The following is a 618-nucleotide window of genomic DNA, read 5'->3' on the forward strand; positions in this document are numbered from 1 at the left end:
GCGACATAATGATATAACACGGTGACATGATGATACAACATGGTGACATGATGATATAACATGGTGACATAATGATATAACATGGTCACATGATGATATAAATGGTGACATAATGATATAACATGGTGACATGATGATATAACATGGCGACATGATGATATAACATGGCGGCATAATGATATAACATGGTGACATGATGATATAACATGGCGACATGATGATATAGCATGGTGACATGATGATATAATATGATGACATGATGATATAACATGGCGACATGATGATATAACATGGTGACATGATGATATAACATGGCGACATGATGATATAGTATGGTGAGGACATGATGATATAACATGGTGATATGATGATATAACATGGCGACATGATGATATAACATGGTGACATGATGATATAACATGGCGACATGATGATATAGCATGGTGACATGATGATATAATATGATATAACATGATGATATAACATGGCGACATGATGATATAACATGGTGACATGATAAAAATATTTGACATGATGATTTTAAATGGGGGCCCCGAATTTTAACTTTTGGTGACATGTGATATAACATGGGAAGAGAAGGGGAATAGGAAAGGAGAT

This window comes from Pecten maximus, chromosome 13, assembly GCF_902652985.1.
Source record: "Pecten maximus chromosome 13, xPecMax1.1, whole genome shotgun sequence".
In the NCBI taxonomy this organism is placed as follows: Eukaryota; Metazoa; Mollusca; class Bivalvia; order Pectinida; family Pectinidae; genus Pecten; species Pecten maximus.